General features: G+C 40.7%; 1 protein-coding gene across 1 annotated transcript in view; it reads right to left on the reverse strand.

The window, feature by feature from the left end:
- The window catches only part of bmpr1ba (bone morphogenetic protein receptor, type IBa), a 103,037-nt gene extending 75,805 nt beyond the window's left edge, over positions 1 to 27,232 (reverse strand). Inside the window, exon 1 of the mRNA XM_050050575.1 lies at positions 27,126 to 27,232. The gene's annotated coding sequence lies outside the window, so the exon portion shown is untranslated. The remainder of the gene's footprint in view (positions 1 to 27,125) is intronic.
- Between the last annotated feature and the right edge of the window lie 748 nt (positions 27,233 to 27,980).

Here is a 27,980-nt window from a genome sequence, read left to right on the forward strand (position 1 = left end):
AAAGAAGTGGCCCACAGTGGAAACACATGTTGATGGAGATAGACATGGGATGACTTTCTTGTTTGCAGTGTCATTCACAATGTTGCTCTTGATAAGTTCTGTTTTGTTGTAACACACTTATTCTTATCTGTGTGAGACCTTGATGAGAGAAAGCTGTTGTTTGGAGAACACAGACGATGGATTCTGATGACTGACAGATTTCCGCAGACAAACAAGCACGTGCACAGGTGCCTCTGCCAACAAATCAAGTTGTAGTTTACATCCATGTCTGTCTGGACTCACAATATAACTAGTGAAGACTTTGAAGGAATTTAATAAAAAGGTATTAAGTGTATTTTTTGGCAAAACATGGATGCTTCAAACACAGCTTCAACCCAATACCACAGAAGATCTACACAGTCACCACAGTTTCAAGGCACCCAAGGTAAGTGTCACCAATAGGGATCTCCAGGGAAAGTCAAACAACGTTCATCTGCACACACTGTGATGACACACAGCTGGTTGAATATCAGCAAAGTGTCCCTGCTTCCCTTCACTGGTTCCTGTGCAGCAGGGTCGGTCTTTGTTTCACTGTTATAATCATTAAAAAGCAAAAGCAGCATGTGTATATATTCAGTAGGCTATATCTTCAGTAGCTAGCTAGCTAACCCTACACTTTTCAGGGTTTGATTTTGGTTTTGGAACAGGGAAGAAACGTATATCTTTTTCCAACCTCTCCAGGTAACGAGTATCATTAATACACGACGTGTCCCAGCCACAACATTTAGCTCCAAATCCACAAAGCCAGCCTGAAAATGAAGGAAATCTGAAACAATTGCATTAGAGTCCAATGCCACGTTGTGATTGGCCAGTCTGTGTCCAGGGGCGAAGGGTCAATTGGGTATCCAACTAAATGTCTCCCCTTCTGTTCCTGAGTTATGACGTTGAATATTGATATTAATATTCTGTCTCTTTATCATTTTATCCTATAAGACATTTGTTTGAAATTTTGTCATAATGAGTGTATGGTTGCTTGAGTTATGGCAAAAAACATGTTTTGACCTTGACCTTTGATTTCCAAATTCTTACCAGTTTATCCTTAAGTCCAAGTTTGTACCAAATTTGAGGAAATTCCCTCAAGGCATTCTTGAGATAACCCTTTCACAATAACGGGACAGAGGCATGGACGAACAACCCCAAAACACAATGCCTCCAGCCAAGGATGTTGCTGGCATGGAGGCGTACAAATGTAGTCCTTAAAAAGAAACTACTTTCAGTATAATGTTGAGTATGTACAACCTACCTTCAGTTAACAGAATTAAAAGCCCAATACAGATCTAATAGGACAGAAATACAATCAAATAAGTAAGGAGGAGAAAGGCAAAGAGAACTGACAGAATATTATTTCTAATCCGTACAGTATAAACAGACATGACTGATATGACCAATATTTACACATAAAGGTTATCTATACGTGTTTTCTTCTGTATATTTCAGTCGTGGGTGTACACAGATGCACACATATTGTCCACGTCAACACCACAGCACATTTTTCCAATCTCTCTCCATGTGAACTCGTCACAGCTGCAGTTCTTTATAAACTCTTAGCTCATTTTTTAGGTAAGGGTTAATCTATTTGCCCTGCTGAAATAAATTCTATATATGCGTAAAAACAACTGCACGCTACCAAATTCACAGCACTCTCATTCAAAGTCACGGCATTTATTATATTATGATTAATACCTCAATATCTGTCATGAACTCTATTCTGATCTCAGACCTTTCTACAAGCCGACATACCACCCACCCTCCACCATCTGCAGAGCTATGCAGTAAAACAGTCCCGCCATAGAGGTTTTAGTGAATCCTACAAAACCATTAAAAGAAAACACATGATCAAATTCATGTGAGTCTGTAAATAGCCGAATGTCTGAACAGAAGATTGATTCATACTTATGGGTAAAGTGGCAATCACTCAGCAAGCCCAACCTTTTACCCTGCACTCACACATCACTGCTCTGAGGCACGTCTGTTAGCTGCTCTCACACATGCTCTCACACACACACGGGAACACACACATGTACCCCACCCACATTGTAAAAGCGCTCACCAGTCTGATGCCCAGTCTCCAGACCTTCCAAATCTACACCAACGTTGATCCAAACTTAAATAAAGCCAGACTCAAGGAGAGTCTGCAGTGCAGCACACCACATAAAACAGTTTACTTTAAATTGGCAAACATGTACCACGAGTCTGTTTTTCTCTTTTACCTTATTGTCTTTCTGTTTTTATACTTTCTCTCTCTGTCCCTTTTAGGCACACACATCCATATGAAGGCCATGTTCCACAGCCAGCAGCAGCTCTGTAACTGTATTTACAGCGACCTGGCAGGATTCAATTACAATGAAAACCATCCACCTCATTTACAGGCTGTAGTCTCCCCCAGAAAGGTATCACAAAGTGAAGCTGCTACATTCAACTACAGTTTCAGAGCTGGGCAAGAAAATAGACATAAATAAGGAAAAGGCTGAAAATGGTAAAAGGTAGGGCTGCCCTATTATAGTTGACCAAAAGTTAGTCGAACAGAAAGGTCATTAGTCAGCAACCTATGTGACTGGACCCTGTGGGAATTTAATGTGAAAGGACAGACACAGGAAGAGGCCAGGAAGAACCTGCTGTACATGACCTGCTCAGCACCAAACAGCAGGCAGACAAAGTTAGCAGCTAGCTGGTGAACACAGTGGAGTGTTTAACTCCAGTGTTTAAAAGAAGGGACAGAAACTTTTACCTTAGTGAGGAGGTGTGGTTGACCCTGTTGCTAGGTATGACACATTCTGCTAACAGATGTGATTGGTTGTCACAGACACACCATTTTGTGAGACTGCAGGGTGTGGACACCCAGTGGAAATGAAATGAACTGCGTCACAATATGAGTCTGTGAAAGTGTTGTCATTGTTTGTGTGATCACTGTGCTGATGGCAGGTTGAGACAGACCCAAGTCATCACTGCTGCACTGTTGCATTTTTCCAGTTTTCCAAATATCTTAGTATTGTGATCATTTTATTTCTGGCATTACAGTGTTATTGTGTTGGGTGGGAAAAGTGTACATATCCCTCATGTGACTGACTATACAAACATCCCCACACTATCTAATGTGTGGCATTCCATTTAAAAATCTCCCTCCTCCCTACTCCTCAAAGTTTTTCGCCTTAGGAGCTCTTTTAATGCCTGAGATGCTCTGTGAATAACATTTATTTTTACAAGGACCTGGGGCCGTATTCACAAAGCGTCCCAGTGCTAGAGCTGCTCCTAGTGATGACACTCTAAGAAAATTCTTAGAATTGTGACATTTTCCTTGAATTTCCCCTTGAAGGGTCCTTGTGAAGATAAAAGTTATTCACAGAGCATCTTAGACCTTAAAAGAGCTCCTAAGGTGAAAAACTGTTAGGAGCAGGGAGGAGGACTTTTAAGAGGCTCAAGAGTTTTCAAGCAGAGGAGAAAATGGTGGAAACACAGAGGTTGGAGAAATGTTCTCAAAACGCTGAATGACAGCAAGTAAATATGATACCACATATTAATGATAATATGTGTGGTTGATGTCAATAGGGATATGTTCACATTTCCCACCTAACACTATAACGCCAGAAATAAAATGAACACAACACTAAGATATTTGGAATAATGCAACAGTGCAGCAGTGATGACTTTTGTCTGTCTCAACCTGCCATCAGCAGAATGATCACACAAACAATGACAACACTGCCAGTCTCATATTGGGATGTAGTTCATTTCATTTCCACTGGGTGTCCACACCTTGCAGGCTCACAAAGGGGTATGTCTGTGACAACCAATCACATCTGTTAAAAGAATGCATCACACCTAGCAACGGGGCCAACCACTAGAGATGTACCGATACCACTTTTTCCTTCCCGATACCGATTTCTATTCCTGAACCTTAGGTATCTGCCAATACCGAGTACCGATCCGATACCAGCGTGTAAAATAAAAATGGATGGGATATGAATTGTTCTCCTAAAACTCTATGTAAAATATTAAGAAATAAATACATAATAGTAGAATGAATGCCATAAAACTTTTTTTATTATTATTATCCAGTGTTGACACAGATCAAGACACAGGTTACAGTGCAGCCACACAATTTGGTACAAAAGACATTTGACATGAATGCTTTTTAAACCCTGCTCCATTTCCGTTTCGTTTGCCTGTAGCGTGCGTATGCGTAATGACGTGAGGCATTACGTAGTTTCGGATTGGTCATAGGCTGTACTCGCCAATACCCGATACCGCATTTTAGGCAGTATCGGAGGCATTTCCGATACTGGTATCGGTATTGGTACAACTCTACCAACCACACCTTCTCACTAAGGTAAAAGTTTTTGTCCCTTCCTCACTCAGCGCTAAGGACTCCTTACTAAAAAAATTTAGGAGCTCTCTGAGAATATTCTCATAATGGTTGTGAACATAGCCCTAGGTCTTAACTTTAAGGGGATGTTCTAATAAAACGTCACAATTCTAAAAATGTTTTTAGAATTTCATCACGAAAAGTGACTCTTTAACTTGGAAGCTTTGTGAATGCGGCCCCTGATATTTGCATCAACAGTTGGTAGAGACAAAAATCAGAGACCACAGATAGTGAAAATGGATTTGCGTTCATCAGGTGGCCGGAAACACAACTTCAAAAGTTCACCATACCAATTTATGTCAGTGTTAAAGTCTCAGCTTGTTTCTGCTGCCCCCAAGTGGCCAATAAATGAGCTACTGCAGGTATGAAAGACTAAACAATCAGTTGACAGAAAAATAATTATCAGATTAACCAACAGTGGAAATTACTATTATTTGCAACAGAGGACAGGAGGTAATTGTATTAATCCCATTCTGTAAACTTTAAACCCAACTAGGAGATTAAGATGCACTTGTTGTGTTCTTCCTGTACAGAGTGTTTAATACAGATATGATAACAACTACAAATCTTCTTATTGAAAGTAGAATGTGTTAAAGACGACCCTGAGGAAGACAGATGCAGAGGTGGGGAGGGAGACTGAGTGCAGCCAGGCAGAGGACTGAACTGATACTTTAATCATTAGTAACAAGCAGCACAGTATGTTTTATCCAGCAGGAAAACAGAGCTCAGACACAGACAGGCTTCATTTAACTTGCATATCAAATTAAAATTGCACTGTGTAGACACGTACTCACAGTTTAATTCAAACTTGTAAGAGCCATGCAAAGTGAAACACAGTGTCAAGGATGTTGTTTTCTTATTCTTTAATGAGAAACATTCCCAGGGTCTACCTATGAGACAATGGCAATATCGACTCCAGCAGCACAAAACATGGAGCTTTAATTCTCTTAGGCAAACTCCTGCCAGCTCCAATAAAACCCAGGCAACCATACTGCAGCCTGACCTCAGCTGAACCTTTACTCAGACCTGGTAGATGTAACAGAGATACTGTGTAGTAGATGTAATCTCTGAAAGGCAAACTATTTTGTTTACCACTGAATGTCTTGCTTTACATGTGGTAACAGGTCCAATCCCTACAGTTATCCTGTCTGAATGTTGCTCTTAGTTCTCTATAAGATGTTGTTACTGAAAATATCCCTATTTATTCTTCGACCTGATGACAGTCCTCAGAGGGACTCACCCAAAGTGCATCCTGTCAGTCAGCGTCCACAGACCACCCCTGCTGGCTACACCTGCCAGAAAACATCGACTGTGTTTGCAGAAGTTTGATTGACGCGCTGACGCTGGTGACTGACGTGATGTGTTTCCCAAGAAAACACCCCTAGAGGTGTGAAGTACAGTATGGAGTCATGAACAGGTTAGAGCTGCGTCTGTGTGTGTGGGTCTGTATGTGTACGTATACGTGAGCGATGGTCGTTGCTGTGTGAATTTTAAGGAGGTGTCTGAGATAGAGAACAGCAGTCTGAAGGATATGACTCATTACTGGCTCTATAGACCCCTCAGTATATGCACCTGGCTCTACCTGGAGACCCAAAACAAGGAACAAATGTATTTACCTGCCTGGTTACCAAATCTTTTCCGTCCGTTTGCTCTGGAGCCTTTTCTCACCTCAACACTTTGAGGGGTTAAACGTGATGCAGAAAAGACACTTTGAGGCCAGTAGTTATTTTCTCATTTTGTTTCTTCCAACAGGGTTTCCCACACTTTCTCATCATCAAATTCGAGGACTTTTCAATGACTTTCCAGACTTAAATCCCTCAAATTCAAAACCCAACGCAGCTGAGTTTGACTCACAGATCAAGGTTAATCAATGTTAACTTGCGGCATGCTGTCCTGTGTGATGCTCCCGTAGCATGGCTTGTCAAAGGTCCTTCGCTCATGGTGTGGACTTTAATTGATTTGCTGCAGGCTTTGCATCGGGCCATGTAGATGTCCCACGGATCTTTAACAAGCCAGTCTTTATAAATGTCTTTATTGAGCCACAAGTCCTGAAACTTTGATTTTTCAGGCAAAGCTAAAGGCTTGCTCAACGTTAGCTTTCATGCTTGCTTGTCGCTTTTAAACCTGCATCATTCAACTTTTATCACTCACGCACATATGTGACCGTCACTCGTTTTCAAGGCGGCATGTGAAACATACATGTAGACAGCTGAGTGTAGCCTGTACTTAAGTTAAACTAAAACAGAAATTTATATAATCACACAAAGTACAGTTCTTGAGTTGTAACCCACTCTTCTACAATATCCTATTCTGAGTATGAGTGAGACAAGGGTAACGGATAAGGGAACAGAAGGGGTTAAGGAAGTCCTGTATCTAGACATTTTATTTTATTCTAATTCTTTTTTATCCCTTTATTTACTCTATGCACATTGAATAAACTCATGTTTTGTCTTGTTTACATGTTCACGTTTTCCTGCATCTGTGAACTTATCATTTCAAATTTTCTTTGAAATGAAATGAGTGCTGAACTAAATTAAAAAAATATATATAAATTTCTATTATTGCACAAAATACATCAATTCAAGTAAGTGACCCATGTGTATGTCTATTTTCAAGAACATTCAACATTTACTTAAATTCAGAAAACTTTCAGGAATTTCGAGGTCCTGCGGGACGTGTTTGCTTCTCAATACTATAAAACTCCTTGATTTAAATGGGCGTCCTGCTAGGTTAAATGAGCTGTGTCACAGGGCCTTTACTTGCAAAAGAACAGGTTGATGGATGGACTTACAGGTTTGGAAGATCAAAACAGTTGAAACCTGAAGCACCCCAACAATTACCCTACCAGTCCATAAATCTCCACTCTGTCCTCTCGTTCCTTCTTTGATTACACAAAAACAACAAACACACAGGGACTCGACACCACAGCAAAGCGGACTCAGCACGAAATCACATGCTTCTCCTGAGTAAATCTGGGAAATCAAACTCTCGTGTCTCAAATCAGTGAGAAAGTGAAATGTTTACCGACTCAAAATTGCATCTACTGTTCAACTCCAGTCCAGAAAGTTCAAGCAGTCCTCTCTGAATCTGGGCTCATTTCAACAGCCGACATTACGTCAGACGTTTGACTCAAAGTATGTGAAAATGTTATCCTTTTGGGTGCAAGAGTCTTTTTAAACATTAAAAACATTAAATTTGACACTGACCTTTACAATGACCAACTGTAAACATTGTAAGGTTTGCTTCTTTGGTTTCAAAACACAGATACGCCACGTGCTGCTACAGAGCCCCGTGCTCACTTCCATACAGTAGACCCACTCACTGCTCTTTTATAACATCCAGTATGAGACCCTCCCTACCTGCAACCCAGTCTGACTAAATCCACAAGAATGTGGAGAAAAAAGAGAAGAGAGACACGAGGACAATATAAATATCTGATACTCCTAAATTAGTGTTGTAATAAATCACAGCATAAAAGCACAACTGAGGAAAACTATGTTTTGGTTAACATTATCATAGAGATCACTTAGCAGCTGAACAGCAGCTATGTTTACAACGACATAATAATGTGTTTATGGCCAGAAAACGAACAGTATAACAGTGTTCCTTTCACTTCACTTAATTTAGACTTTAAATTGTGCCAGTACCAGAACATTAATCAGTGAGTCAGCAGGCTGTCCACGGCATGCTCATGCTGCCGTTACAGAAAGTAGTGTTTTGTCTAGGCTAATGTGTTTATGANTATATATATATATATATAGAATTAATTTGCCTTTTTGCCATTTTCTGAATTACTACAGACGTTATTGATATTTCTATATAGCTGCATTTTGTGTTGTGGAAACACTACCTTGGTTTAGAAATACTTCTTATTCAAAAGCAAAGATATTCAAAAGCATTTTCAATAGCACTGGGAAAATTGACACTGAGAGCACACACTTACTTCATGTACAACATGAAAACAACTTTTCATTTCTTGGTTCGAAGAGAGAAAAGCAGAAATACTGTGAGTACTGGGCACCCAGTGGCTAGATAGATAGAGCAGGTGTCCCTATACAAAGACAAGGTCCTTGCCGCAGTGGCCATGGGTTCTCTCCCCCTTTCATGCTTAGACTGTCCTATCACATAAAGGCAAAAAGCCCAAAAAATTCTGAATAACTAAATAAATAATAATAATAATATGAACAGCCCCGGACTTCTCAGACTCTTTTAGCGAGTTACCGCTCAGAGGGAACTCAGTCAGCGGCTCCTCTGGCAGCAGCACAGCGTCTCTCCCTCTCCTCTCTCTCCGTGCGCACATGGAAGTCGGTTTTAACAAGTCATTTTGTCATAAACCTTTGGTAATGAAAACCTACTTGCTGCTCATGGCTCCACAAAAAACTACATATATGTGAATGTGCAATAGTTATGGTAGCATAACAGCCTGTTTTTGCTAAAAGAAGGAAATCACCTGATAGATCCCAGGGTACATTTTTTTTGTATTTAGGAGCTGTTTAAATGTGTATTTTGTGGTAGATTTGAGCCAAAGTAGAGCATTTTTTTAAATAATCTATTATGTCAAGAAAAAAAAAATGCAGTGCTGACATCACCATGGTAATTCTATGTCACCACAGTATTGGGTGCAGACCTCTTTTGTGCCCTGCAGACAACTTTCTTTCAACCAAAGCAAAAACTGCATGATAAACAAAGCCACAGAATCAGATGTCACTAATAGCATTTTCTGGCGCACTACTTTAAACCATATCCATTGTTTAACAGAGTTTACTCACTGACCAGACACTAAAAAATGTTGTACGATCTTAATTTATTTCTACAATTTATGTTTGTGATTAGAATATACAGTCCATTCTGTTCATCCTTGATGATTCAGACTTTGAGATTACAGAGATTGTTACAGAACAGCATGTTTGTTGTTTTTTTTGTGTTGGATAGATGGTCGGCCTGTCAAGGTTATGCTTAGTTGGATGAATAAAAGGCAGACAGCAGACACACAAGCAGACAAGAAAACAACACGGAGAGGTAACAAGGAGGGCACGGTCAGGGCACGAACACGCAAAACTAATTCATATGGGATGAAAACCAATCTTGAAGGAGAGCCACTTCACCTTGAGAACGCCTTGTGGCAACAAATAGCATCCACAGTCTCCAGATTATCCTTAATTTCCTGCAGCAGAAGGCCTGGCTGTGGCTCAGCTCAAACTAGTTTTCATTGCTTAATTACATACATTTGCAAAGGGTCAGGAAAAGGTTTGGAATCTGCTGTTAAGATCTGCATGGCACAGTCGCATCCCTGCCAACCAAGCTGCGAAGACAGAACTCACAGAGAATGTACCAGTCACCAGTCACACACAGAAAAAGCAGCAGAAGAAGAATAGCATAGTGCTAACAGTGATACAGAAACCTACACAAACATATGTAAGGCTTCACACTTCTTGGAAGTACAATATGGAAATGTCTCAAAAACTCCCCACACTGTGTTGTATTCTAACACAGGCTATTTTAGTCTTTTAAAGCAGTCATTGTTTTACCAGCTGCATGCTGAATATTCCATTTATATTTTATTTGACATCCTTCACCTATCTCTGTTGAGTTTAAGTTCACCCCACAGAGCCCCTCACATTTGTCTGTGCCAGTCTGAGCTTATTAAATCTTAAAACAGAATGGGAACTTTGGCCAAATGGATTGTTTTACTATTTTATGAGCGTGTGCCTCATTTCTAAGCAATTTTTTGCCAGTTTGTGAGATGACAAGATGTCAAACAACATATGTAGCTGAGTCAAGTTCCTGGCAACAGGACATTTACAATTTTAGAGCAATAACATCACTGGCGAGAGAAAATATTCCCACTATATGAGCCAAGTTTGAACAGGAGTTAGTGATCGAGGAAGCCAACAGAGTGATCGTCCTTTCATACCGAAGGCTGCTGATCAAACCGCATTTCGGGACACTGAGCGGCCTTTTTGTAAAGGTCATTTACACCAAACCTCATGACTAATGATATTCACGAGTCAGGCTATTCACATAAGGGAAGAAGTGGGTCACACAAATGGGTAGCCAGTGTCTAATCTATGTCCCAAACTGTGACACTTTGTCTTTTAGAGGGATATTTTGTATTTCAGCTTTAAGATTTTAACAAGGAATTTCCCTTTCATTGTTATGCACAAGGAACTGTATCACATTAACCACTTTGTAAATGAAATATTGGACACAAGTTCATGCTGTAAATGACATAAACTCAATAAGACATTATTAATTGAACCATCTTCCCTAAACAAACCTTTTAAACCAAAATCCACTTCTGATTCTGCCCAAATGTTGGAGTAAAAGGCGATAATAGGAGCTTTTCCCTCTTAACAATCAAAATATGAGCCGTTTCAAACTGAAATATTAATCCAACTCAAACATTTTAACATTGCCAGAACTTAACAGAACATTAGTTTGTCATATAAAATCTGTTAGCTGACCACTAATTCTCCATCATTTGCTCCCTACTTTCCATCTCACAAGTTCTCAGACAACAAAGGACAGCCTCGTTGGGTGGATTTCCAACCCCCCCCCCTCCAACCTCTCTCCCTCCAGGCGGCCGCAGGCCTCGTAAATGGCTCCAGACGCAGGGACTCTGTCCACCATCTGACAATGATTAGGACGTGGCCCCGCTGAATACAAGTAGAGCCTGCGCACTCAATTGCTGCAACACACCTTTATATGCGGCAAAACTAAACATGCCACCCACAAGTTTCTAGATTCGGGCTGGCGACACCAATCAGAGCGGTAGTCAACTGTAACTCGCCGTTGTACAATGATCAGATGTGCCTCATTTCAATGTTGTGATACACGGCTGACAGACTGTGTCCAGTGAAACTTAGGAAGATGTTAGACAATTTTTTGTACTTGTTTCAGCACCGACAGTACAAATCACATCACGTCACACCTGAAATGTGCTACCGTAGCGGTTGCGAAATCGATTTTTTACAGTGTAGAAATGCGGAGGTGAACCAAAAGAATCAGGTTTATGTTGACTGACACAAATACATGTTGTAGAAAGTTGGAGTGTTGTGAATGAGTGCAGTTTTTGGCATTATATAAGCATGAGCATGTAGGTATATTAGCATTCTTTGTCATGCACAAACAGCAGCCATATCTGTCTTCCTTCCATTCTTTCCTTCTTTGTTAATTCTCATTCTCACACACACACACACACACACACACACACACCCTTGGTCTCTCTCTTTCCGCCTGTCCCTCTCCTCCACCCAGACATCTGATAGTGATTATAGCCCTGCCTCAAAAACACAACTGACTTAATTCTCTACTATTAGCTGACTTGGTACCACTGACATAATTTGTTCATCTGCACGTAGAATTAACTGACACACACACAAACACACCTAGGGCCCCCGGAGGTTTGCGCAAGCAAGAAGACAGTCGTTGAGGCTTGTGAACACACACACACCTCAATCCCGCAACCACATGCGCTCTCTCCCTCCTTCTACCCTTATACCCCCATTTCAGGCAGGACCCTCATCCTGTCCACCCCCTCCCTCCCTCCATCTCCAGTCCCCTGGAACAGAACAGTCACGGCTGTGTGCACCGTTGATTAGCTAGAACCTGAACCCAGTGGCAACACTGGAAAGCTCAGCGCTCTTTATTGTGTATCCTTTTCAGAGAACGGGAGTCTCTGACAACTTGGCCTTCCCCGTCCTATTACCTTATCTTTTACTAATGTAAGTCCAACATTAAGGTAACTTTTATTGCTACTGAGATACCTTTACTTTAACACAACCGTCACTAAGAGTCAATAGAGTGAGAGCAGAGATGAATTTAGAATTTAGACGAAGCTTACATTATTGAAACACTGGAGGAACATGTGTGAATGTGTGCAGGTCTGGGGTTGTAACTGTGGAGTGTTATTGAGTGTGTGGTGTGTGTGTGTGTGCATGAGGTTATTTGTTGCAGCTAATTCCTTAATCCCACAACATGTGCCCGAAACCTGCAACAGATGCCTCATAGGAGAATTTGCACACACACATACACACACACACACTGCACTGCTATCATTACTATTAATCCCCGTTCACTGTGCCTGCTGCAACATGAGAGCTATAGGAACTGGGTTTAGAGAACAAACGCAGAATTATTTGCCCTTGTCGGTTCGTAAGCTCTCAGAAAAAAACTGCGGTGTGCTTTACAATGTTCGTGACAAATCTTGTCATTTTGATTTGGCTTACTTGAGTCTTAAGGACAGCAGACTCACAGAATTCACACAGCAAATTAACAAACAAACTTGCTGATGTCTGGCAACCCCCTGATCTCTGTCTGCTTCTCTGTCTGCTGCTGATATAACTAATCTACACAGCTGGCAGCTTTACAGTGATTCATAGTCGTAGCAAAAACAGATACCTTGTGCCATCCATTTTCCCTGAGTAGCCACTACAACTACTACGACTAAGCAACAACAACAGTGCTTCTTTTTAATGATGTGGAATAGATATGAAATACAAAACGCAACACAACACTAGCACCTATCAAAACAACTGTTAAAAATAACTAAAGGGGACCAATTATGCTTTTCCTTTGTTTCTGTCATACATATAATGTTACAATGAAAGATGTTTATATTACACGTAACCAAAGCATCCAATAGTGAGCAAACATATGTAAAAGTAATTCCTGTGAACAAAAACAGACTTCAGACCATCCTGAATACTCTTGTTTCCAACTGTTTTTTTCTTCTTTGGCTACAAGCTGACATCAGATGATGGCAGATTTCTTTTTATGGTCATCTGCTGCATGAAGCTACATGCTAACATCAGGGAAACACGTAGTCGTAGTTGCCAATTTTGTTGATTTCTCCCCAATTTCAAATGAGATTTCTGCTGAGAAATGTCTGAATGTGTTGAGTAGCTTTTTACTGGTGAATTTTCTTGGGCTGCCCCCGACGAAGAACTTACTAGTCAACCTTTAGTCGTCATTTAGGGCCATTAGTTGACTAGTCGTCCACATGTTTAGGATATTAATTTAATCATTGAATTATTTATTTTGGATGGGGCAACACAATGGTTTGAGTTGAAGGTGTGAGAAAGAATAGTATCAGTAACATTGTTAACACTGTGCTACATTACAGAGAAATACAAAACCGTACTAATGAACCTTCATTAATATAGGCCTATATTTTATCTACAAGTGCACGTCACACACTGAGCGAGCCGCCTGTTAATGACGCTGTCGGCAAAGCAGTAATGATTGTGCTAAGTGGCTAATGGGCATGTAGCTACTGACGTGTTTCAGATGATACGTCATGTTTGTAGTCGACCAATGAAGATGAGTTTACATATCACCTTGGGTTCGTCCTTCGCCTCTCAAAATGATCCCACACTTTGGATTTCCTGCCCGACATGTTATTAACTAGCCTGTGGAATAACCGCAGGTACCAGCCCTGTACATTAGGGGCCGTACACATGCAGCATCTTTAACCGTCTGGAAAACGTGAGGTCGGGCACTGGGCGCTACTCTTGCTTTCAAGAGATGTAACGTCAGGTTGCGTCAGAAGTTGCTAATCAACCTCAAAAAGCATTGCATAGCTTATTTACCTAAAATCTTGAGAGCAGAGCTGATCTTCAAGTGTGTAGGCCTATCGTCCGTGGGACAGATGTAAAGCTCTGGGTAGCCCTGCACTAAAATTATCAATTTTTTTGCATTTATCAGACTGAATATTTACAGAAGAAGGGAAAAATCTTGCCGACTATGACCTTTCTGGTTGACTAACGTTTGGTCAACTATTAGGGGGCAGCCCTAGAATTTTTATGGTAGAAAGTGCCACTGTGCAGAGATTCTGAAATGCGCAAACCCTGGAAATGCTGAACAATCAGAGCAGCCTGGGGCTTAAAGAGACAGGCAGAGAGTCTCAGACCAAAGATGAATACAAATGTTGCAGCACAGACAGTATGAAGAAAATTGTTTGACTACTACAAGCATGTTAACATGTTCTTATAGAAACCTTTACAAGTATGAACCTGAAAATGAGCATAATGGATCCCCTTTAAGTTAGCTTAAGATTGTTAGGACACAATCAATTACTGTAGAATGTGGCACAACTAGACAATGTAGGTATTTGAAAAGGTTTGAACATAAGCTCTTGCACACATTTCCTCCAAGTGACTGCATCCCATTTTGCAGTACTTGGGAAACAAGATGTAATGTTATTCAACTTGTAAAGCCCACAAAAGGTAACTTTAAGCAATTACAGAAATGATGGCAATATGCATGTTTACCTGTCTTACATGTTGGTGCACCTACAGCTGCCCCAGAGAAGGTTAAAGGTTTCCTGGTGGCTCATCTGGCAGAAGCATTAAACCTGGTCCAGGCATACTATATTTCAAACCTGAATTGTGGCCTCAACCTTCCTGTCAGTCCCGTTCTACTATGTCTTGAGTCATCTGCTACTGTATGCTGAGTAGGAAAGCCGACTATAAGCCTTAGAACATAACATATTGCAGCCAGGTAGGAGTGCAGGGTAGGTGCAGGGATGTTTTCTTTCTTTTTTTTTTTTTTTATACAGGAAGCTGAGTGGACATGGTTCAAGGGTTTTGCCTTGTAAAAACACTGCTCCCAGCATATCGCATTGAATATAAAACTGGTGAGCATGTGGTGCAAATTTGTGTGTATGCACGCACACCTGTTTGGTTATGAATGTGAGCCTGGAGATGCTTGTAGCACACGTGCCAGTAGGTGCTATACACAAGTGTGTGTGAGCAGACAGTGCGTCTAAAGAAAGATGAACAGTTTTAAAAAGAGAGGGGGAAAAGTAGTTTCAGTTTTAGTGAGCACACATAAAAAGACCACAGTTTTAAGGAAGAAATTCTTCTTGATGAGTGATGCTTCATGCAGGATGTTATAATGTGGTTGCAATGTTTCCAACTGCTGTGTGTGTAATGCTGACCTAATATGAAATCATCTGCCTGATGGTGTTTGGCTGGGAACCTACAGGGGCCTGTTAGGGACATCTGGTCTCTGTTGGACCCTAGTACTCTAAATGTCTTTCTCATTTTGGATCTCACTGTCTCTCTGATCTGGCAAAGCTGATTTGGTGTTTGGCATCAGGTCATTTCCGTTTTTGTTTTTTTTTAATTTTTTATATCACCTAATTAAATCTGCGAATAACAGCCCTCCTCCTCCTCCTCCTGTATCCGGTGTGATGTGATCTACATGTTTTATAAACCTCACATTTCTCCTACATCCTGTTACCAATGTCCAGTTAAACTTGTTGCTAGTCTCTAAATAATCTATGCATCAGGCTGGATCATAAATATCACATACGTGTTCATCTCACCAGGAGATGATCAATGAGGTCCCATCATGGCGTGTCTATCAATAAATTTATTCAATAAGCATGACAGTGTTGCACAGGACACAACGCAAAGACTCCCAGAGGCCTGCTTCAGATTGTAATTTGCTTGTGAGATGGATGTCCACCGGACATGTAAGTGAAGAAACAGGCCCCCTCGAGATTTGATTTCACGTACATCAGATTCACTATCATATGGCCAAAATCTGATTTGGTATCAATCAGATTTAATTACACCGGAATAATGACTGTGGAAAACACATTGATGAGCCCATCATGAATTTATGTCTCGTGGGGAGGTGGTGTCTGCAAAGGCAATGTGGGCGCAATGTGACACAAAACACTACATCTGCAGCGGCAGATGGAGGGCTTTTAGACAGAGAGAGACAGACAGGGAAAGACAGAGAGTAACTAGTGGCTTCTGAGTTTGATTATATACATTATACCCCATTCTTTGCCAAAGTCACATCTGCACAAATCAAAGAAAGCCATTTATCATTCCAGACCTAAATGCAGGCGTGTGGAGGACTATTAGGAGAAAGACTATGAGGGAGACAGAGAGTGAAACAGAGCACTAGACAAAGAAGACACTACATACCACAGAGAGGCACAGATAATCCTTGAACTCCTTCAATAGTTAGTTTCTTTTTCCACTAAATAAAATCTGCTCTGTCTGCCTCCGTCAGGGTGATCAAGTACCAATGACTCACTAACTTCTTGGGCCCTGATCAAACAGAAAGTGTTTTAGCAGAAGGAGGCGGCTTTTTGTAATTGTTTTTGATGAGACTGAAGCTTTTTGCTAGCGTTTTTTGTGTTGCGACGTGCCTGGCATTTCTGCGCTCTAAGCCGGAGCATTCTGAACTCCTCGAGTTGAAAAAATTTCAACTCAGAGCGGAGAAGCACCCCACGTCATCTCTTTTTTCATCTTTCCGCCAATTGTCCAATCGGATGATTTGAGAAGTGGGCCTTCTGTGGTAGTAACAACAGCAAGTTTACAGTTGGTAAACAATGGAGGAGAAACTGGTGGTAGTGGCTGCTTAATACCCAGAGCTATACGGCCCGACGATAGACAGCAGGTTGTCAAATTGCCCCAGTCATCCTAAAATATACCTGGAAAGGGTCGTCATCGAGGAGAAGCTCCTGGACCAACTGGTGGTACCCCCTTGACCCACCCTCTTTTTTAGGGTCTCATGTACTCACACAGATCTCCGCAACCTACGAAATGCTTACTGTGTGATCGGGGCCTTAGTCTGCTTATCTCATCTAGATGCCTCAATTGAAAAGCTTGGTCAAACTAAAAGCACCTGTGTTCACATAGGTGGTCAGATATTCAGTTTTGCTGTGACTTCAGACATGTTGAAATATGCAGCGAAACTCCTCATGTGTTGTACACAGCCCATCTTTCAAAAACAGGAAGTCAAGGTTTTCAATCACACAGACAGAAGTTCAACCCCCTAGACATTCTTTGAAAATTAAGAACACGACTTGAAATAATTTGAAAAAGAAAGCTGAAAGCTGATACTCGTTGCCCCTGCCCATCAAGAATGAGTCAGCCTGAGCTACCCAGGCTTTCCATATTTTATCAAAACGACCTAAAATATTGATACCCAGGACTCCAACTCTGTATATAGTCGCCCTAATAAAACTTTTGAGCACTGAGGGGATGTCTAGACCAAGAGGTTCGGGCACTTCCTGAAACTTAAGAATGACACTTGCTCGTAGGCAAATATTTCTCCCCTCATTGATGGAATGGCACCTCAAAAGGAGGCACCATGAAAATTGGGGGTCTAAGGTTTGGAGGGCAGGAGGGATGAAATTGTCCCAAAGTGGATCCAGATGGATATCTCCTCTTTTTTCCTCAAGTCCCCCACTCATCACTCCATCATTTCTCTTTTTTTCTCTCTCCTTTGAGTGAACCAAAGGCCCTGTGATTACTTTAGTTAGGAATGAGCCAAACCAAACACAAGAAGACAGAGCTGTGGTCTGCCAAAATACAGAACAGCCTCACGGTTCAAAGCAAGACTGCAGCGAGTTAAAGCATCCTCAGGGCTCAACCTGTTAATGTTTGTGATCAGGGATGCTCTTATCAGCAGTTCACTGCAAAAACAACAGTTTTTTTATTTAGTCATTAAAACGTGCATTGTTTTGTATAAAAGAAATGATTAACCACAAAATGATGGTAAAAGATTAGAGAAAATGACTTTGCTCATGCATAAAGGGTCCAGATGTCAAAAAAACAATGAGGATAGAAACTGAATAGGAGTGTCTGAGCTGTGTGAATTAGAGAGCAATGACAAAAAATAGCCAAATCATGAGATCAGAAGCTGGCTGGTAGTATGTTTTAACATCCGCCCTGTGGGACACAAGCCTAAACTGATTCTGTGGGCTATTAGTCGGGCTAATAAATTATAATTCAAACTTGTTTTATACCATCAACCTATGCTGCTCTCGGTGCAGCCAAGTTCGTCACAGCAATTTGCTGATTACTATGATCTCCCTTTTGGTCCTGGAGCTGTCCTCAATAAACAGAGGGCTGGGACGCTTCAAGTATTGTTTCTAAAGGTGCTGATGCCAATTCTCTGTCACGTCATTCATGAGTAAAGAAAGAGGGGAACACCGGGGGAGGAGTGGCTGAACTGTGTGCCCTGTGTGAATTATAGAGCACTGGGACAGAATAACTCCATCATGAGATCAGGAGAGGCTGTGTGTTTAAATGTCCAGCCTGAGGGGGAACAGGGGAGTAATGGAGATGAAGATTAGGGTAATGAGAGTGTGCGGCTGCATGATCTGCTTCTAAAAAGATAAGACTGATAAGCACAGATGTGAATATAAATGCATCATACCTGCGTACAAAACACTGACACTTCAACTTTGTTATCTTAGAGTACACAAGAATACACACACGCACACAACAGCTACTGTGAGCACTCTTTTGTTCAGCTCTCTATTACATGCTCACATGTCAGGATAGATTTCGTTCCACACTGGCTATATCAGCGTCTTCCTCATCATTAATCTACAGCTACATCAACCCAGTAGGCAAATTTCCCGTCAGATCCTATCTTGTCTCTGCAGCTGACAGCCTGCACTAACAAGTCTCTATTTAACCAGAGGAGTGTACAGACAAATGTACTACAGACTGGTCGCGCCGATTAATAGCAACGGCTTTACAATTTACAATGGCTGAGTAACATCAATTTTAGAGATACGGCACAGTTAATGTTTTACCTGACAATCATGATCCGAGTCCTGATTCATCATGCCAAGTGGTATGACAATGGTAATGACAGTAGGGCTGGACAATATCTCCTGAAAATTATATCACGATATTTTCAGGCTATACCTCGATGGCTGCTATTTTTTAAATTTTTGGAGTATGAGTCTATAATTTTTTTGTAAATTCCATGTGTAATGTAAATATTAGCAGAGTACTGCCTGTGATGTGCATTGAAAATTTGTTTTTTAGTCTCTGTGTGCATACATGTGTCGCTGCATACTTGTTCAAACGCGTCAAAAGCAGCACAGGCAATAGATCACAGTTTCCATCTAAAAAACCAAGGGTCAAATGTGTAACTCATCCCAGCTTCAGAGGACAACAGAGGAAGCCTGGATGGGATCCATGTGTGTGAAGACAGATCTCACGCACACATACATGCACGCTTTTTATTATGCTTACTCAATCTTTTTTGTAAATGTACAGACCTGCACGATGCATACACTACAAGTCATTTCTCCATAAAATGTGAGGATAAACTTTTAGAGCAGAACATGTTTTCATGTCCATGTAAAGCATATAGTGATAGTGGCCATATTATAAAAGGAGAATGTACCTGCTTGAGTTTCTTGAGCTTCAGACAGCTGAGTGAGCCTTGTATACCCCGCAGCACTGAGAGATACGGAGAAATGCCTTAGGGAAAATAATAATTCACCTGTCACATCTACCCTCGATAAATCTGAACAAAACCAACAGAACTACTGCTGTTTGACACGAAGCAGCCAGAAAGCTTGTCTGACAGACAGAGACATTCAGGTCTTTACCATTCTGATGCTGACCTCAAGTGTTGCTTAAGGCTTTTTAACCCGGGCTACATTTGCCTGTGATTAACACTGAGTCTCCAAAATCCCATTACCTGCATTACAATAAAGCTAACTCACCCCTCCGTTACCCTGGTGTGCTGTTGAACAATTCATACCCAAAATGCAAAAGACCTTTGCAGCTGATTTTAAATTCATGAATGCAAATTATGTCAGATGAGCCAGTAAAATATGTCAGGGAAGTTTCTAAGTTAAAGTAAAATAATCCTGTTCTTCCACTTCTTCCTGTACAGCCTGAGCTGGCAGAGATCTGGCAACCGGCAAAGTAAACACTTAATAATTGCTCTATTGTAGTTACTTCAAGATAAGCGTAACTGCAGTGTGATTGTGCTACTGCTAAGGTCTTCTCCTGACACTGCTGTTACAGATCGCATCCCATAACACTCAACTTACAGCCATGGGTGTAAAGGTGGCAAAACAAGTGCTCTAAAGTGTTGTACTGTATATTCTAAAATAAAGAACCACCATTAATAACCCACAACAAAGTGTCTTCTTCCTAAAAAGTTGCATAATAAAGAAAACACCTGACCACACCCATAATGGCATGACAGCACTGCAGAGGGAAAGAAAACACAGATATCATGCTGTTAAAAGAAGTTCAAGCTCAGTTCACAGGGTCTAACCGCTTATCCTGTTGGGCATCGCGAGGGGGCTGGAGCCTATCCCAGCTGACATTGGGCGAGAGGCGGGGTACACCCTGGACAGGTCACCAGACTATCACAGGGCTGACATGTAGAGACAGACAACCATTCACACTCATGGACAATTTGGAGTCACCAATTAACCTGCATGTCTTTGGACTGTGGGAGGAAGCTGGAGTACCCAGAGAAAACCCACACTGACACAGGGAGAACATGCAAAGAAGGGTTCCTCCACCTAGGATCGAACCAGGAACCCTCTTGCTGTGAGGCGACAGTACTAACCACCACACCACCCTGCCGCCCCCCTCTACAGATATATCTAAGTTAAATTTAAGACTTTAAAGACCTTTTTAATACCACCTTATATGAAATTTAAGACCAAACATGCAATGTATGTGTGTGTGTGTGTGTGTGTGTGTGTGTGTGTGTGTGTGTGTGTGTGTGAGAGAGAGACACACTTTCCAAGGTACTCTTCCCATGGAAACACACTGATGTCAGTTCAAAATGAACAGTAAGGAAAAATGGGTGAGCTTAAGTTTAATGTGTTTGATGTAAAAACAAAATAAAATCTCATCGCTGTCATAAACCTATTTATTATTGCAAAATACAGAGAAATACCGTGGGAAAAAATCTTTTTCTACAGTCTGTCCAATGATTGTAAACAGTCATTGGGTCTGTCAGGCTGGAGAAATGTTCACGGTAATGCGACCGAAAATATTTAAGACCCATCAAATCCATATAAGGCCTTAATTTAATTGAAGACATTCTAAGACTTTTTAAGGACCTGTAGACACCCAGAGTTCAGCGCAGTTTGAATGTTAAATAGCAGCAAGAAGTCTTAACGGACAGTAATTGTCCATAGCTTACTGTAGCATAGAGTAGGTTTAAATTGAGGTAAGAAGGTGGTCTACAATTGTGCATGTTTCATCACTTTCTTGCAGCTGGATCATTTTTTAACGAAGGGGGTCAGGGTTAGGTAAAGAGCCGCAGGAGATTACAGCAGTCTGGGTGAACCTCAAACCTGCAACACACATATTCAGTATGGCTTGCTGCTCCATTTCTTCAAGATCACAGAGATGTGATGCATGCTGATGAATGTGAAGCAGTTTAATTTCTACCAGTGGTCATTTTTTAATTGTCTCAACTCTATAAACTTTTAAGAATTTTCAAGGCTTCTAAAACCTTCCAAAAACACTCTGTTATGGAATTCACATAAAGATAAATGCTGGAACATCTCTATAAATCACAGTGACACTGTACTTAAGAAAGATAGATAGATCTTTGAGGGAAAGGCCTCAGGCACATGGCTGATATTCCTTTTTAATTGTTATCAGCTCCATCTCAAAGTTGAGGAAATTGGATATTAGAGAAGCACAACACTGGCAAACTGGCCTCAGGTTCACATGAACAACAGATTTCTTGGCTCTAATGTCTCTCTTATTGTTGCTCAATACATTTCTTTAGATACGGTTACCTCCGCAGAAATAATGTGGTGGCTGTAATCGGATTCAAGCGCTTAAGGCACTTACATTTCCCTAAGTAACGCTCCCCTCTATAAGTGGAGAGGCATGAGAGTCATGCAGCCAGCACAGATTCATTAAGAGCATGACACATTTCTTAAAATCCTCTGAACTTGTGACATTTTTTGGTCTTTGTTCTCACTGAAAACTTTAGGAAATCCATTTCATGAGCTGCCACCACTGCTAACCCTGTTGTTCATCCAATTTAACTTCCTCTGGGAACTTTCTGACAGCTACACATTTAAATACGGGGACTATGTTTACAGATTTTGTAGATATCTGTTGACCTTGACCTCACTCCGAATCAATCAGACTTTACATGAGACACGTACCCTTTGACTATATTCTCTGTCAGTCTTCTCCTCGTCTTGTTGCGCTCATCAGACAGAAATTTAGTTTGTTTTTGGCAAATTTGTTATTCTTGGCGTGTAGATTAAGCACCGGCAATGTGATCTGCATTTCCAGCAGTCAGAATCAGACACCTCGTCTCACATCACGAGATGTCTCAAACTCCTAAGTGTCTCAACTGCTCTCTCTCTCCCCCACACATACACACATACATACATACACACACACACACACAGCAAGAAAATGAGGGAAGTGTTGTGTTGTGTTTACAGCTGCTACGTGAAACTCAATTACACAGCCAATTGAGAATGTGGCTGTTTCTCAGATTTGCGTGATGTGTTCCTGACCTAAATAAGATCGCTGTTCCTCTACAACTGCACACACTCACTAGATTGACAAACAAGGAAAACAGTACACGCACACACACACACACACACGCGTGCATACACATCTGGAGCTCTACTTTTCTCATTCATATTTGCTGAGTGTTTTCCTGCGTGGTTCCCCGGTGTTGCTGCCCCCGGACCCCCTCAGATGAGGTGAGGTAAGATTTGGAGCCACAGTATTATGCCATCTGGATATACATTCACACATGCTTGCTCATGTGCACCCATACACACACACGCATACAGACACACTCTTGTCATAACCCACACTGACAAACACCTGGACCTGGTTACTGGACTCGGAGGGAGAGTCGAATACTGTGTGCGTGCCTGTATGTGTATAAGTGGGGTGCATGGGGAATACTGGGTTGTAGGTTATTCAGCGCTGGAGGCTGTGTTGAGGTTCGGGGTTTTTTTCTGTTCATGAGCCCTTGAAGAAAGGGGCTCACTTCAGCGAGTCTCAAAAATTAAAGGTAGGTCACTGCTACTATACAATGTAGAGCCATTCTCCCGCATACATCACGACAGAGAGGGTCATAGGCTTTTCTGTGAATGTTTTTGTCAGTTTTTTAACATTTGAAGCTTTTATTGAGGTTTTTGGAAAGAAGATTCAAATGTGAGCAAATTGAAAGAGCACTAAGCGTAACATCTGACGCTCTTTGTCCACACTGAATTTAACAAATACACAAAACATAAAAGTATCAGCTGTGTGCTCGAGATCAGGCTCGAGATCAGACTGGAGACGTAACCACTTAAAAGGTGGGTGAGTGCTGCTATCTTCCTACATCTGTACCTTTGGTATTAAGAAAGCACACATTTTATATTGTGATATTTACCAGAAATGACATATAGCTAACAGCAACTAGTTTGTTATTGGCCATGGTAATAATTTACCTAATCTAGCTTCTTGAAAATCTCCTCCAGCCTCCTGCCGCCTTATTTAGGTCTCTGTAGTGAAAAGAAGAGGTATTGTGTAGGTAACGCAACATGTTAATGCTTTCAAAGTGAGTGACAGTAATAAATAGTGATGAAATTAGAACATTCCAATAGAAAACAATTCAATTACACTTGATCCAGAATTCAGTGACAACGTTATGAATGAAGCTTCGAAGCTTCAAACTATTCGGTACAGCCTTACAGGTTATCCTCAATGTTAATATTTCTACAGAATTCACGTAAAAAGCACTAAACATATAAGCTCAACTTTCACTTGAAAGTTTTAAAGAACATAATCCAGGAACTGTTAGGGCAGAGAAGCTGCATCGAAACTGAGTGAAAGTTGTAGGAATTAAAGTTGTCGACATAACACCACCCTATATGTCTGTGCTCTCATAACTGAGTATAACAGCCAGCTGTAATTAGTTTTCATTCAGTGTGTCACTTTAAAACTTCCTGACAATCAGTGTTGATGTATTAAGTTTTATGTCTGCAGTACTGCTGCCATTTTGTCCAAGTATCTTTCTGAATATAGCTTGTTTTAAGATTCATTACCATTACTAGGGCTGGGAATCACGAGAGGATCCACGATACGATATTATCACGATACTTAAGTCATGATACAATATTATTGCGATTTTAAATATGCTACAATACGCTGAGTATTGCGATAAAATATACTGCGATATATTGCAATTTATTACCTTTTTTCGTCTGTAACTTGTGTCCCCAGAGGTAAACTGTGTCAACAATTGTTGTAGAAGCTAAGCCATCGACGACTTAATTGATGTGCTTATTGTTACCATGTCTGATGAACGAGAGTCTGAGTCAAACTAGCCAGATGATCACTCCGTCTGTTTATTTTCCCATCAAAACTGTTTTTCCTTCCAGGTGGAACACCTGAGGGGTATTCCAGGTAGGCGGTTCAACAAACTCTGAGTCTAACCCTGAACTCTGAGTCGATTTACCCTGAGATGAGAAACTCTGAGTTACCGGTTCCAGAACAGCTGATTTGAGTTAGTTCAGTCAACTCTGAGTATGTTCACTCTGAGTTAAGCCGACAATAAAAAGCCATCATCAATGGAGCTCCGACTCCACGATTCACCATGGCAACAGGTAAATAAAAGACAGCGCCTCCATTTTAATCCAGTGGATGTAGAGATATTAATGCATGTGTAGCAGACGGTGCACGTTTATCTTTAAAAGAAGAGCCTGAGTCAGAGCGAGGAAAGTGTAAATAAGTTAACCATAAAGTTAATAAAAAAGTTTTATTCAGTGTTGTCCGTTTATTCATCATTTATCAGACTTACATTTCCTTAATGAAGATAAAGTGGTGGAATCTGACTGTGTATCAGGCTGTAGATACATTACATTATATTAATAATATATAATAATATATTTGTTCAGATTTAATCTGATGGGGAAAAACACAGGAGGCAGCAACTGAAAAATAGGAAGATTTAAAACATATAGGCTAGGCTATAGATCAAAGACATAAAGACATGACTGTAAACTCACAGTCTGACCCAGTAATAATATGTTTGGTGATTTGCACTTGAAAAGACGTTGAGGTTAAAATACAGTAGATTTTAAAATGTTGGACATCTATTTGTATCTTGACTCAACAGCATTCAGTGACTTTATTTCAGCTACAAATGTAGTAAATTTAAAGACACTGAAATGCTGCACCATTGCTCACTCAGAAATATTAACATATAATCCCCAATATTAGGCTATAGGAATTATGTTCCATCAGTGCGACCAATGACATCAGTGATAGAGATCATTAGTCATTGATACTACGTGTCTAAAGCTTCATACCGATTTTTAAAATTTAAATAATTAGACCTACATATTATGTGCAATAAACATTTGGGAGCCGCTCTAACAGACTGACAGTCTGATCCTTGTGCACAGTGTTGTAAAAAATAATAAATAAAAAAAGAAGAAGGTTTGATTCTGAGCTGAGGGTGAATTCTCGCTGTGTAATATTTGAATGTAAAGACAAAAACCGATGTCCAAAGAAATGATTGATAAATTCAGTAACTTAAGACAGTCCTGAGTAACAAACTAATATCCAGCAGGATTTAGACTGTGACAGACTGTAAATCTCCGCTAATTAATGTGCTTCAATACAAGCTTTGACACAAACTGAATGAATGAGGAAATGAAACCACGTGTAAGAGGGAGGAGACAGAGAAAAACTCAGGGTTTATTGAAGAAAACCTGTCAGCGAGCAAGTTATGTTCACAGAGTCTGTTACCATGGTGACTGACTCAGAGTTTCAGTTACCTCTCTTTCTGTAACGGATAACTCAGAGTTTCCCTCATCTCAAGGTTAACTTACTCTGAGTTTTCACATAACCCTCTTTCTGGAATACCCCTCAGATCAAACAACGAAAGGTTCCTCCTATATATAGTGATGATCGCTTATTGCCCCGTGAGACCTGATACGCAAAACAACATACGCCATTAAAAAACGATAATTCATACATATTCTGCTCCTACATCTGGTTTATCTTTTTTTTGCAGCAGCAGCAGCAGTAAAATGTATCTTGTGTACTGAAAAAGCAACTGATTATATTGTCCTAGCAGGCTGCCTAAAGTTGAATTAGTATTTGTCATATTAATAATTTATCTAATACAAAAAGACATGAATACTGAATACTAATGATATCACCACACAAAAATATTGCGATACTATGCTGTATCAAGTTTTTCCCCCCACCCCTAACCAATACTACTATACAGATATGGACAAGTATGGATTGTTTTCTTCTGGTACCTTACACACATGCAATCACTTTCACACTCATTCACACAAATACAATTAGACATTGGCCCCCAGAAAGTAAGCACTGGATGTAAACAAAGCATACTGCAGCTGGTACATTAAAATCAATGCCAGCCCAAAGTGCATTAGGTTTCACAATGTCTTAAAATTTCAATATGGTTCAGTAAATCAGTGGCCTGGGCTTCAGACAAATTCTGTGACCCTATGACACAGAATCTTTACAGTTTCAGAGTGAGTGTGCTGAGACTGGTACTGCTAGTCTGCTACTGTTTGATATAGGTCTACATTAGCTGGACTCTTCTTCGTTGGAAACTATAAGTCAAGTAAAACATTTAAAGGCAAACACACCGAGCATAAAGTAAACACCGCTGATATAAAGCTGTGGTCAAACTACTCAAACTCCCATCACGTCTGTAACTCTTCCCTCCTCACTAACACCCGGGAGCTCCAGCATTTACACAGCGAGCTGAATCTGCAGTAAATAAGTTAAAGCGCACGTGCAGCACACTGTCAACACCGAGCAAACAAAAAGAGCAACGCCTGTCACACTGTCCAAGGTGAGACCAGCAAACTGTCGCGATTCAAATAGCACATTGGAAACATTACACGCAAAAAATAGAGTCTGTTAACGTCAGCAGGCTTCACTTGAAGTTTACTCACCTCGGTTTACTTTCTTTGGTTTCTTATCTGGATGGAGAGGAGTTTAAACTGTCGGTACTCCGGGTACTGATGCGGGTCGGTCTGCTTCTACGCCAGAGTTGTAGCTTTTCCTCCTCCCTCCCTCTCCATACTCACACACACCCACTCACACACACACACACGAGGTCACACTTTGGTCTCACAAACCTCTCTGCTCTTTAGTCAGCTGTATGAGGGGTGATTAATGCCACGGAGAAGTGCATTAGCAAAGACAAATGATTTAGTGAGGTGGTGCTTTGACTGCTGGCTTCCTCAGGCACTCCTCTTCTTGGTGTCTAATAAATACTAAACAACTAAAAAAGCCTAACTGCTCTGCCTCTTCACCAATAATAATTAATTCACAAGCAACCTAGAAGAGTAAGAAAATAATAATGCACAGAAAGTGAACTTTCCACTTTAATTTGATGGAAAGGTACACTTTACACTAAATGTTATATGATAAGACTCGAGGGAATTTGCTGTGCACCAGTTGCGATACAAAGTTGGAAGAGTGAAAATAAAATAAGTGCAAATAAAAAACTAAATTAACATAACCATGGGTGTAAAATATAAAAACAGAAAACAGTAAGGTCCACATAAAGTGCAATGCAAATATACACAATGCCAAAAATTGAATAAATGTTGAGAATGTCTCACAAATCATGATACATTATTAAATAAGCAGTTGACCTTTCGCTAAGCCCCTCCCCTTTGTGATGGTCCGACAAGCTGTTACAGTAAGCATGGAGCCCNGGGAATTTGCTGTGCACCAGTTGCGATACAAAGTTGGGAGAGTGAAAATAAAATAAGTGCAAATAAAAAACTAAAGTAACATAA

The sequence above is a fragment of the Epinephelus moara genome, chromosome 8, assembly GCF_006386435.1.
Source record: "Epinephelus moara isolate mb chromosome 8, YSFRI_EMoa_1.0, whole genome shotgun sequence".
NCBI classification, from domain to species: Eukaryota; Metazoa; Chordata; class Actinopteri; order Perciformes; family Serranidae; genus Epinephelus; species Epinephelus moara.